The following is a 13,697-nucleotide window of genomic DNA, read 5'->3' as shown; positions in this document are numbered from 1 at the left end:
GTACCCTTGAGTTGGAAATTAATGTGTGAAAAAAACCGTGCGATGTTACCATTGGGCCACCGCGACCTACAGTGTAGACGTGTTTTATCTAACTATAAGTATAAAAACAGGCGTGTGTAATAAAAGTTAACTTTGCTGCTTCCATTTGATCTAATTAAGAAGGTCAAATAGATGTCACGCAGCGTTAAGCGTCTGTTCCCGGCGCATTGCCGCGAATACGTCCGTTTGAGTTCAGTTTCATTTTATTTATACTAAAAAGCCCAATCAACACGCGAGAAGCCAAAATAACAATAATTTTGTAAAAATCGACGTAAATAAATATATACGCGCTTTCCTAATTCCTAGATATTATGATATAGGACCTATATACACGGTTTTAAGCGATAGTAACGACCCCGGGAGCGCGTGCGAAAGAAGCCTTTTGAAGATATACACGAAATGATCACACACATGTTGCCTTTTATATATATAGACTTTTATATATATAGATAAATTATATTTGTGTGAATTTCATTAAAATTAGCCCAGCCATTGTGGAGTCTATAGGGAATGAACTCGCGTACACACACATCCAAACCGATCTTTATGTATAAGGTTGGTGCAAAAATGATGTTGCTTTTATATACAGTGTAACCCGGATATAAGAGGGGAGGCAGAAGAATAAGTCTCTTATATCCGGGTTACACTATATATAGTTGACCGTCAAAAAAAAAAAAGCAAAAAAATAAAACGAAACGTCGTGAAAACAATAACTAGAAAATTAGGACAATAGTCCACAAATAATTCAATAAAAAAATTATACAAATTACTCATCTCCAAAATAATTCCAAACTAATTCAATAATATCGGCCAAGTCGTTTAGAAGTCCATAGGGAAATCTGTCTGACAGTCTGTCTATCTCTCTCTCTCACACACACACACATACACACACACACAGAGGCAAAGTTCCTTTTATGTAATAGTAGATATCTATATAAGAAAGGAATATAAATATATAAATAAATATAAAGGAAGAGGAAAACTAGTTTGGAATTTAGTCTTAAAATATTTTACTGAATTTGCAAACTCACTTTTTCCTGATTCAAAAATTCTTACCGGAGTTCAGTGTCTGACTCAACGGCTCACATTTTTCTAGTTTGATTTTTAGTAGAAATTTACTCACTTCTAAATACGAGACCTCTTCGTTCTCATATCTTTTCTCCTTTCCCCAGTCGTCCGCAGACAGCAGAATATTATTCAATAAATAAAATGAAATTAAACGAAAAAAGAAAGAATTTTCTTCCTTCATTTCAACAGATGGATCACCTGATGTGAGCAGATATAGCACGGAAATGAATATGTCAAGTTGAGAATCGACCTAGCAGAATTATGGCCACTCTAAAATGGTCAGATGTTATCCCAAGTAACACCTGCAACGGGACGGCAAAGTGGACGTACTGTGTGTCCACTGAGGTTTTCTATGAACACCGAGACACGTGCGATACATTCCAGTATGCTCTTTGTGTATCCCTCCTTTACCCCACCTCTCTTTCTCACCCTCTCTCTTTCTCTCTCTGTACCTCTCTGTCTGTCTGTCTCTCTCTCTCTCTCCATATATATATATATATAAGTCTACCTGGAGTTTGAATCGCTCTCGCTCTCTTTCTCTGTTTATATATATATTTATTTATGTATATATATATATATATATATATATATATATATATATATATATATATATATATATATATATATAAGGAACAAACTGAGTTATGTGTTCATCAACGTTTCGTCTTTATTTCGAGACTTCCCCGAAATAAAGATGAAACTTTGATACACACATAATTCGGTTTGTTCCTTTTTATTTCTCTATTTTGTCGAATACTATTTCCATTATTTTCATCATATATATATATATATATATATATATATATATATAGTTTTTTATATTTAAATTTCATTCAGAAAAATATAATTTTTCAAAAGAAAAAATTATTATTCGAACAAAGCATACAATTCAAAGTAATTTCCTTAATCCATGGATTTTCGAAGTATGTGCTGAATGGCAAATTATATCGAACCAAATTTAATGTTTTACTAATGATTTTCCTTTGAGGAGATGAGCCTATATCGAAAATCCATGGATTAAGGAAATTACTTTGCATTGTATTCTTTGTTCAAATAATTAATTTTTCCTTTGAAAAATTATATTTTCTGAATGAAATTTCAATATAAAAACTATAAATTTTATTTTGCTCTATCTAGTATATTGAGCTATTTCTTATTTGACTGGGATTGTCTTATATAAAAATGCCCTCCAAAAATGGCCCCAAAAAATATTTTATAAGACGAGATTCAATAATCTGTGATTCAATTCATCTCCTTATTCTGATATATATATATATAACAACGACCCGCAAGAGCCTATAATAACAATCAACGGCAAGGTGCTAAAAGTTGTTGAAAACTTCAAATACCTTGGAAGCACTCTAAGCACTGATAACCGTGCTGACAAAGAAATAAGCTGCCGAATTCAAAGCGCATGTGCTTCCTTTGGCAAGCTAGAAAAGAGGCTCTGGACAAGGGCTCGTATCCGGCTAGAGACGAAGTTCAGAGTCTACAAAACCATCGTCCTGCCAGCCCTGCTGTACTCAGCAGAGACCTACACTCTGTATAGAGAACAGGTAAGGAGATTGGAAGCCGTCCAACAGAGACACCTGAGAAGGATCATGAAGATCAAATGGAGTGACTACATACCAAACACGGAAGTTCTCAGGAGAGCAAACCTAAATAGTGTGCAAGTTACCCTTGCTACTATGCAACTACGATGGACCGGGCACATTGCTAGAATGGAAGAAAACTGAATTCCAAAGATGATCGTCTACGGGAGAACTGGAAAATGGAATCCGCAAGGTAGGAGGTCAGAAGCTTCGCTACAAAGATGTAACAAAGCGGCACCTGAAGGCAATGAACATCAATGTCGACAGTTGGGAGGAACAAGCCAAAGAAAGGAGTAGTTGGCGGAACAGTCTCCACAAAGGAAAGAAAGAAATAGAGAGAAAGATTGGAGAAGCCTTAGAGCTGAAACACTATAGACGACACAACCCTGGCACCCACATATGCAGTGTCTGTGATCGGATGTTTCACACAGAAAGAGGATTATGCCAAACTCCTTTAATTTGAACTTCCTCTAAAGTGGGACTTCCTCTCATTTGGACTTCCTCTCATTTGGACTTATTCTAAACCTGGACTTTTTCTAAACTTGAACTGTCTCGCCATTGAAATTGTATTAGCATATTTGATCCGGAGTTGCAGTAAAACTGTTTACATGGTTTAGTCAGATATTGCACAGAAATGTTAATATTGGTACTGTGTAATAAATGTAGATTAGCTATTGATAATTAATTTACACAAACTGTAAATTTTTTTCAGATTGCTATATTTAAAATAGAGTAAAACAACCCATCACAATGGCTTGCAACTCTAAAAGAAAACAATTGACACTGACTTTACTCGAAAAACGTCAAATTATAGAAAAATTAGATGCTGGAGTTGAAAATAGCGTTATATTGAGAGATTATAAGATTGGAAGAGGTACACTGTTTTACACCAAAAAGAAAAAGGAGGAAATATTGAAGGCTGCTCCTTTCTCTCCAAATAAAAAATATGTCAAAAGAAGGGCTCTTCGCAGACCAAACAAGTTGAATTCGATTGAATATTGCATGAGTGGTTTGTAGCAAAACGGAATGAACGTGTAGCAATATCTGACCCCATATTAGTTGCTAAAGCAAAATCTCTTAAGGAAGATTTAAATATCGCAGAAGATATGAAATTCAGTGAAGGCTGGCTTAGGAGCTTTAATTATTTTGCTTAACATATTCACCGAATTTCACACTTCAAAACTCAAAAGCGGGATAATTAAACACAATCAAAGTTCTGATATTCAGACGTCAAAATAAGGTATGCAAACAGGGTTTTTTTTAATCTATAATGCTGGCCCTTACAACAACACAATATGTTTTGTTCAGTTTTAGATGATTATTTTAAGCATATTTGGAATCCCCTCAAAACAAGGGGGGGGGTTGTAAGCATATATATATATATATATATATATATATATATATATATATATATATCGTTTATGAAAAATAAGTAAACTGTTATAAAGTCTATTCTCTTAATAATCGCTGAAAATTTCGTATTGATTATATAATTACCTGATTTTTGGTAGATTTTTAAAAAGACGGTCCGTCAAAAAGTACTTACCTGCCCCCTTTCCCATTTTTGGCGGTGCCTAAATTCTTAACAATGAAGAATGGAACTATCCGTTTAAAAGTATATTTTTTTTAAGTAAGTGATTTTTTGTCATTTATATATAAAACCGCTTTAAAAAGCAAATATTGCATAATTTGCTATTAAACCTGTTATTTTTTTAAAATTTGGTCTTTGCTCCTTTGACATTTTTCGAGTATTTATAAACTTCGAAAAATAGTAAGTTGAATCATTAAAGTTCTGATCATTTTTAATGGCCACTTTCTGATACACCTAGCGCTAAACGTTCTGGTTTTTATTCTAGCGGATGATACCCCAGTCTCGTTCATTTTTATAACATTTGAAATCATTGCTATCTACTGAATAATAATCAATAGAGAATTGATTCTATAATAATAGCTAGTAAATATGTATGAATTAAAATATAATATTTATGCGTATTTTACGACCGGGCAAAGCTGAGCGGCCTGCTAGTATATACATATATATATATATATATATATATATATATATATATATATATATATATATATATATATAATTTTATACTCATTTTTCCCCCTCACTCGTCTTTTTATTATATAAAACGTGTTATAAGCAAATCATGAACCAAACCAAAAGATTCCATCACCTCTGAGCGGAATCGAACAGTGAATCTTTTAATATCTAGTATGAAGTTGCTATTGTAGTATTCAACTCTGAAGGTGGCAATATCGACGTCACTCGAACCGGAGTATAGTAGCGTACATTTTTTTTTTTTTTTGCGGGAGAGAAAAAGTGCCGGCGGTGACCATCTGACAACACAATGAAAAAAAAAAAAAAAAAAGATACACTAGGGAGATAGACACATGGGGTGGCGGAAGGGCGGATGCTAGAAAGGCCGCCCGGACGGCTATAAAAATGTTATGTCGAGAACTTGTTGAAAGGTGGGTATGAAAGGAACTCGTACGTCTTCGGGATTATGTCTTGTCTCTTGTTTGGTTGAGCGTCGGCTGAGCGAGAGGCCCTGAAATTGTAGCCGATAACAGGACCAAATAGAAACATCCTCCCCCCACACACGCACATCTTTATCAAGTGAAGTAGGTGTATACGTTTATTTACTTGTATGCACGGGATTACGGCATAATCTCGTTGCCACACCGAAGTTAAGCAACAGTAAGCCTGGTCAGTATTAAAACGGGCAACCTTTTGGGAATTCAAAGTTTTATATGTGCTCTCCTCCGCTTTTGGCATCTCCTTGCTACTGAATCAAAGCAGTGCCGATTCAAGAGAGATATGGTTCGAGACTGCGCAACCTTTGTCTCACAGTTACACGCGCAGCAACCTTTAGAGGATGTCCATTGTCCCTTGGGACCGGACGGAGGCAATCGCGTGTACAGGAATCACTCTTAAACTAATTAACCGATCATTATAACATACGCATAAACACAGCTATCTTTATAAAATTAGGTATGTTTATACTAGTTTTTACCTCAAACAAGGCATATTGCAACTTTGAACACAAAGAGCTACTATTACGGATTGTGTCATAAGCAGATTGTGGGGAGTTGAGCAGCGAGATGTCCGTTCACATTACATTTAAACTTCTGCGCGTTAGTACAGTCAGGAAGTATGTAACAGAGAAGGAATTCCATAGTCTAGCTGTTCAATAGAAGAAACTGGTAGAGAAGAGACCTCAACAGTGAAGGCGTGTGATTTTGCTACTTATCAGGTTAGTTGGGGGGTATATGGGGTATATTGGGTATAGGGGGTATATTGGTTGGTTTTGTTTTACGACATATCAACCCTTTTCGGGTTATTTAATGCCGAATCCAAAGATTTTGAAGAAAATTTGTTTAATTGAATATATTTGTTTTCAAATCGGTTTCTATTTAACCCATAGTTGGAACCCTAACAGGTACTACCACTCCGGGTCAGAGTGGACCTGGGAGCAATGGTAATTAAAGGGTGGCTCCACACTCCCCAAAGCCCACAAGCTGGGGCCTCACCACTGGATATAGTTTAAGGTCATATCCAGGACCAGTTAGTTGGGGGTATATATGTCGAGGACACAAGAGCTATGAATTCATCGGAGCACATTTCATTAGAGTACTTGTATTTACATATTTGTCTGAATAGAATTCACTCTTAAATTAATTAGCAAATCATCAACACAACTGTATCTTGTATCTATTGATACTGTCAAGAATTGTAAATGTCAACCGAATTAAAGGAATAAATTATAAGATGGTCAACATCATGAATTTTGGAATATAGTTTTTTGTCATTTATTCACTATATTGGTCTGTAATTACATTGAGCTTCTTAAATAAGGGTTGATATATATTATAAGAAAATATATTTCTACAGATATATATATATATATATATATATATATATATATACATATATCTATATATATATATATATATATATCCTGCCGAAAGAGGGTTAAGATGTATGAAGAGATAAAATTATGGCACCAAGCGAATGTTATCGAAAACACCGGAAGTCACGTGACCAAAGCGTGGATCTCGCGTTCGTCGTGTTGCCCGTGTTTTTCTTGGGTCACACCCATGTGCAACGAACGGGTGCCGGACTTTTGCAGCTAAATCACAATGTACACATTTCCTCTTTTTGTCTTGATTTCTTTCTTTCTTTTTTTTTTGGACTGAAAAACAAGGCGTGATGATGATGGCTCAGTGGTTAACAACATGGACTGACAATGTGGGTGTGTTAAGTTTGAATCCAATTCGTTCCACAGAAGTACTTTCACCTAGGCACGTTGGCAACCCTCCTGTAAGTACCCGATATCTCTTTAAGAAAGAATTCTGACTAGAAAGATATCGAAAAAAATCAGCAATGATGTTGTTAATACTTATAACTACCTGAAAAATGTGATTCAAACCCTAATTATTTTTTCGATTAAAGGAGCAAAAACTAAAATTAAAAAATAACAGGTTTAATAGCAAATTATGCAATATTTGTTTTTATTAAATCGGTTTTCTTTAAAAAAAGATTTGAAGAAAATCAACGAAATTTTACTTACTTCGGTTATAAAAAATCGATATAAAATCGAAAAAATCACTTACCTATAAAAATACTATTGAATGTTTAGTTCCATTCTTCATTGTTCAGAAATTTATTTATATTTTAAATTCCATTTATTTTTTAAATAAAATAAATTTTTAAACGCCTATTTGAAAAAAGGGGACATTACGTAAGCATTTTACGTTCTTATTGAAAAACCAGAAATAGTCTTTTTTTATTGTTTTGAACTACGGATGGACAGAAGGAAGTCAAAACCACACGTTCGCGTTAGTCGTCTAGCCTTGTCCGTGAAGAAATATGTGTTCCCATAGATGAAAAATAGTCAAATTTTACTTATAAATTTTTGCCTTAAAAAAAAAGGCAGTCGGGGAATTTTTTTTCTTTTCTTAAAGAAATACATAAATTTTTGATTTATTATATTTTCATTCTTCCTTATCGAGTGAATCTTTTTTTAAATATCTAAAAAGTTAGGCTTCCAATTTAAAAAAAAAAAAAAAACAACGTGTTATTTTTAAAAGAAAGTTTTACACTTTGGACTTTACAGGTAAATTTCCAAAAACATTTTTTTTTAATTTACAATATATTATTTATTGATCTTTTATCTTCAATTTGTGATATATAAAACTTTGGTACATAAATTAATTATTAAAATTTTAATAGACATTTCAAAATGGGGTGGCGAATTAAAAAAAAAACGTTTGTCTAAAATATTATATTCGGTTTATTGGAAAGAGCATAGAATTTTATATATATTTCACATATAGAAAAATTTTGATAGATAAGTTTAAAAATTGAAAAAAAATTAACTCCTAAAATTCAATTGATTTCATTACGTAAAAAAAAAAATGGCTGCATGAAGGCGCGCCGGCACTTTGTAAACACTGTTTTTTAAAAAATTAAAAAAATAATATTTCTATTTTTTTTTAAACAACTTTAATTTTGGAAGTATATTCCGTAAAGAAAATAAACAATCCACTTTTAAAATAGAAATTACGAGTTTTTTATATTTTATTCGCAGTTTCGTGTTAGGCGTGTCAAAAATTCCCCCAAAATTCAGATACACCTACGACATCACTCTCTGAGGAAGGCATTTTGTCAGGTACAAAATAGCTGAGAACAGACCCGTTACCATTTCGCTATAGGGACGGCTCATCAAGTAGTGACACAGAAACGTTTTGTCCTCTTTACTAATATGCCGAAATACAACAAGATCGAAAGCCACACGAGGATAAGGGCTACTAAGACGGAATGATTGTCAGTTGAAAGATGAAGAATAATAAGTTCTGCTTATGTAATACAATTACTTTATTGAGGATGATTCACGAGTAAAAAACAAACTTGTTCCGGAGAGCTTCACCACATTATTAGGAACAGAATTTGATTGCGTCGACACGTGTGGATTCGTAGATTATACTGAAGCAATTACTAAAAGAAAAAAAATTAATAATTTATCTTGTATTAGATGTGAAAAATAATCTCGCATAATCAGATAGGGTTTAGCAAATCAGAAAAGGACAGCAAAGAAATAACAAACACTTCCCTGGTTACTTCGTTGGTTTCTCAAATTAGTGGGCTTAATATGGCGGCTTAGTCTGGTAGTTTTTTGGTTTCCACAATTGCATAATGAACTGGTGAAAAATTCTTTTTATGTTAGAGGTGTGTGTTGTTTGATAGAAGCGGTGATTGAATTTGAATAAAATAAAATACGTATTAAATACGTTTGAAGCCAAAACAACGCATTACGAAAATAAGCAGATATTTATTTTTGTTTGAAATTTGTAAATATATTTCGGAGTCAAACTTCATCCTCAGTATTTTTTTTCTTAAATCTAATTTTATTCAAACTCAATTAATGCTTCTATGAAAGAACACACACCCCTAAGGTGAATATTGCGTGACCAACGCACCGTTCCGACATTTGAAAATACTGTTGCGAAAAACAAAAAAAAAAAACGGACTTCTACTTACTGATTCCCTGCTCAAACAGCAACATGGCAAAAAAAAAAAAAAAAAAAATACTGAGGATGAAATTTTACGTCGAAATATATTTATAAATTTCAAACAAAAATATATATCTGTTTATTTTCGTAATGCGTTGCTTTGACTTCAAACATATCTAATACGTATTTTATTCTTTTTTTATGTTTTTCAAGAGAGTTGCCACTTATCAAGGCTCTAAAGCATCTCATGGATAAAGGTTAATAAATGTAAGGTTTAGTAATGGTTAATGCTGTCGATTGGGTAGAATTTGGATTGTTTAAAGGAACAGCGCACAAGAACTTTTTTACATTGGACTTTTTTTTTTGTTGCAGACTACTAGTTGGTCAGTTTTTTATAAATCCCAAGAGCGATAGGAACCTTCTATTATGTCTGAAAGTTTCCAATGTTCAACAAGCGAGATCGGAGATGTATTGCTGAACAACACATGCTCTCTACCGATCCAAGTTATGAAAACAGGACCATTGCCATCACCCTCAAAATGCAAATCTGGACGGTTCAACGCTTGAGGGCACAGCTCAACACATCAGACGACCCACGGTTATGGTCTTTGGTGTGGTTTAAAGTGAGGCCACATCATGCCATTTCATATCTTTGAAATCGACTTGGAAGTCAAGATCCTAGTGTACCTGGATGTGCTGAAGAGTGAGCTGGTCCCCTGGTGCAATCAGGTGGTTGCTGGCAGACCCTTTGTGTGCTGGACTCGGCGTCAGTTCACAAGTAAAAGGAGGCCCAGTAAAAAAAACAAACAAACGAATAAAACGAATTGTGTAATTCATCCGGAGAACTTCACCATATTATTAGGAACAGAATTTGATTGCGTCGACATGTGTGGATTCGTGGATTATACTGAAGCAACTACCAAAAAATCTCCAGGGCTGTTTCGCAGTCCTCTTACCTACAGCATATAGCATTCTCAATTAGTCATTTATCGTGCACTAGACTGTGAGAAATAATCTCGCATAATCAGATAGGGTTTAACAAGTCAGAAAAGGACCGCAAAAAAAAAAAAAAAAACGCAAAAAAAAAAAAAACAGAAAAAAATGACAGACACTTCCCTGGTTACTTTCGTTTGCCAAATTAGTGGGCCTAGTATGGTGGCTTAGTCTGGTAGTGTTTTGTTTCCACAATTGCATCCTGAACTGGTGAAAAGTTCTTGTTTTATGTTTTTACAAGGGAGTCGCCACTTATCAAGGCTCGAAAGCATCTCATGGACAAGAGCTAATAAATATTAGGTGTAGCAATGGTTAATGCTGTAGATGGGGTAGAATTTGAATTGTTTAAGGAGACGGAGCATAAGAACATTTTATATTGGACTTGAAGGCTACCATATTGCAATCGGCCAGGGATGAACTGATTAACTAAATAAAAAAAATGGAAATTCAATAATTCGATGAACTTCTGTTGAGTCGATTGTTTCCACAATTGTCGTGAACATGATAAGTACATTTCAATTCAATAAATGGAATTCCATAAATTTAAGTTCATATTATCCAACAAGAAGAGCACTTAGAGTGGAACGATAAAATTGTCGTCATAAAAAAGACGACATGATTACATTTCCGTTTGATGAAAACCGATTTTCTCTTTTTGTTCCCGACCATCTTCTAGTTAGGCAGTTGTGTACAAATCCCAAGAGTGATAGGATCTCATTTTTTACATAGGTGTAACCACTTATGAAGGCCCAAAGACCACTCGAGGATAAGGATTAAGAGTGTACAGTAGTCAATTGGACAATATAGTAATCGTTAGTAATATAAATTCGGTAAATTTGTTAACTTAAGTGGAACGGCTCATAAAGAACTTGTTTACGTTGGACTTGAAGACAGCCATATTGCAGTTAGCTGGAAAACAGGAAAACGGAAGACAATTCCACAGACGTGCAGTTCTAAGAAAGAAGCTTTGTTCATGGAATCTACGTTTAGGTTTAGGCACAGATAAAGAGTGGGATGAATTATTGATAGTGTTTTAAGCTAGACGAGTGTTTCTTGTAAGAGTTTGGCGAGGAGGAACTGTAGATTGGAGCCCAGTCGAGCACTTTCCATGAAAATAACGATAAAGCAGAGACAAATTCCCAACATCTCTTCTGTGAGATAGAAGTTGCAGGGAAGACAAAACGACATCTCCTACGAGGCTACGAAGTCTATTTTGAATCAAGGAAGGATAAGTCCTTTCTAGCAGCTCCTGCCCAAATGTGGCAACAGTACTCCATCCGTGGGCGTACCTGGCTCTTATATAGATAGAGAATTGCATCAGCAGTGAGATATCTACTGGATCGATAGCAGGATCCGACCATTTTTCCATCCGCCTTGGTAAAAGATTTGATGTATGTGTTCCATTTAAGATCAGAAGTAATGGTCAAGCCCAGAAGCTTGTCAAAACATGAGGCTTCCTCAAGACGAGAGCCATTCATTTCAATTGATGCCAGATGGGTATCAGAAGATTGATTATGCCTTGTATTATGTCGGAAAGTTTCCAATGTTCAACGAGCGAGATCGGAGATGCACTGCTGTACAATTCATGCTCCCTACCGATACAAGTTATGACAACAGGACTATCGCCATCACCATCAAAATGCAAATCCGGACAGTTCAACGCTTGAGGGCACAGCTCAAGCACATCAGACAACCCACGGTTATGTTCTTTGGTGTGGTTTCAAGTGAGGGCCACATCATACCACTTCATATCTTCGAAGTCGGCTTGAAAGGCAACTTCATAGTGTACCTGGGTGTGCTGTTGAGTTTGATGATTCCCTGGTGCAATCAGGTAGCCACTGACAGACCCTGACAGCAGGACTCGGCGCCGATCCACAAGTCCAAAGATATCCAGACTTGGCTTCAGAATGAGTGCCACGGCTTTGTACCCTTCTCTCACAGGCTCTTCTCCTCCTCCGACCTGAACCCGCTGAACTACTTTATTTGGTCATACGTCACGAACACCACCAATATGACTTCCCATAATACCGAAACTAGCCTGACCGCCGCCATTCTTCAAGTATTCGCCGAGCTTCCGGATTTCTTTTACGGCATATCGGCCTTTTCTTCTTTTTCTTTCAATTTAAAATTTCATAACAAACTTGATAGTTAACATTCTTTCCTTGAAATATTTATCTATATTCTAAACAAATGTTTGTTTTACATTTTTAAATTCTCACACGTAATCCATTTCTAAACCTAGATTACGAGGTTCGAATTTGTCTATTGCTATTTCATTTTCATTTTAAACTAAATTCTCCATTTTTATACTTACATGAAAAGGGGACAGACCTTATCATGTAACATCTCCCAGTTCTGAACTCGTACCGAGGCGGTGATGAGGCTGAACGATGCCACATTGAATAGATGTCAGCTCTACTACATAATCAAGTTACCCGAATTGATATTGTTCTATTAAAGGTTATAAGCAAAGCTGTAGTGTTATTTCCAAGTGAGGGTCACATCATGCCATTTCATAACTTTGAAAGCGACACTTTTATTGTTCTAGAAACGTGCTGAAATATAATTTATTTCTTCTCTGTTAGTTATTTAATCATCAATATAATTTCAGAAATAATGTGTGAACTAGTATTTATTAATACAAACAATTTTAGTTATAACGATATGAAAGGTGTTTTTTTTTATTACAAAGGACTTACCACATATCTGGGCCAGGAGGTCACTCAAGAATAAGGATTAATGCGCGCACAGTGGTCAATGGGAACATATAGTAGTCATCTTTAGTAGTGGATGGATCATAAAGAATTTGTTTACGTTGGACTTGAAGACAACCATATTGTGGTGAGTGGGAAAGCAGGAAAACGGAACAGAATTCCACATGCATGTAGTTCTAAGAAAGAAGCTTTGTTCATAGAAGCTGTATTTAGGTTTAGGCACAGATAAAGAGTGGAGGAAATTATCGATACTGGTTTCAACTGGACTAGTGTTTTTCATGCAAGTTAGGACATGCGAGACCATAGATTGGAGCTCAGACGAGCGCTTGCCATGGAAATAAAGACAAAGCAGAGACAGTCTCACAACGTCTCTTCTGTGGCAAAGAAGTTGCAGGGAAGAGAAAAGGACATCCCCCACTAGGCTACGAAGTTTATTTTGAACTCTGTCAAGGCAAGATAAACTGCCTCTAGCAGCTCCTACCCAGATGTGTGCAACAGTACTCCTGTAGCAGTTAACATACTATTTACTATAAGCGGATCAATGCCCGGTGCCATTGTGATTCGGCCACACTGAACAATCGGTTGGCAGGGTTCATTGATTTGAGCTGCCCCCTTAAGGACTATTTTTAGCCCTTTGGGATCTCGGCTGCGATCGCCAGAGAAACGCCAGCAAGCGATATATACAGACCTCTCTCACTCACCCCTCCCACTGCTACTTGTTGACGACTGCAGTCTGATGGCAGACGACACCTTCAAACAGACATTTACA

Source organism: Euprymna scolopes, chromosome 42, assembly GCF_053919585.1.
Source record: "Euprymna scolopes isolate OS-2025 chromosome 42, ASM5391958v1, whole genome shotgun sequence".
In the NCBI taxonomy this organism is placed as follows: Eukaryota; Metazoa; Mollusca; class Cephalopoda; order Sepiida; family Sepiolidae; genus Euprymna; species Euprymna scolopes.
Note: the sequence above shows the minus strand (reverse complement) of the source record.